At 36.4% G+C, this 588-nt stretch overlaps 1 pseudogene; it reads right to left on the bottom strand.

Annotated features, from left to right (window-relative positions):
- Positions 1-254: 254 nt before the first annotated feature.
- LOC110314648 overlaps positions 255-588 on the bottom strand; it is a 2,192-nt pseudogene continuing 1,858 nt past the window's right edge.

Here is a 588-nt window from a genome sequence, read left to right as displayed (position 1 = left end):
ATTCTACTCATGACACAGCCATAAAACATCTGGACATATACCTAACCTATGTTCCACCATATCATAGGACACCCGCTCCATTCTGATCACAGGCACTTTATTTGTAATACCAGAAACTGGAAACCATCCAGATGTCCCTCAACAGATGAATGGATAAAGAAAATGTTACATTTATACAATGGAATACTATGCAGTTGTTAAAAACAAGAACAAAAAAGGCTTTAAACATTGTTTGCATTTATGGGGTTTCTCTCTTATGTGTTATGTGTTCTTTTATGATATGTGAGACCAGACACACTTGCAAAGGCTTTGCCACACTGATGACATTCATAGGATTTCTTTCCAGTATGTGTTCTTTTATGTACTTGGAGCTGACAGTTTTCTACAAAGACTTTACCACATTGGTTACATTCGAAAGGTTTCTCTCCTGTATGGATTCTTTTATGTCTTAGGAGTTGACTGCTTCTTGCAAAGGTTTTACCACATTGGTTATATTCAAAAGGTTTCTCTCCTGTATGGATTCTTTTATGCATTAGAAGACCACCACTTTGTGTAAAGGCTTTACCACATTGGTTACATTCAAAAGGT

The sequence above is a fragment of the Mus pahari genome, unplaced genomic scaffold (genome assembly GCF_900095145.1).
Source record: "Mus pahari unplaced genomic scaffold, PAHARI_EIJ_v1.1 scaffold_9090_1, whole genome shotgun sequence".
Lineage (NCBI taxonomy): Eukaryota > Metazoa > Chordata > Mammalia > Rodentia > Muridae > Mus > Mus pahari.
This window is presented reverse-complemented; position numbering and strand designations above follow the sequence as displayed.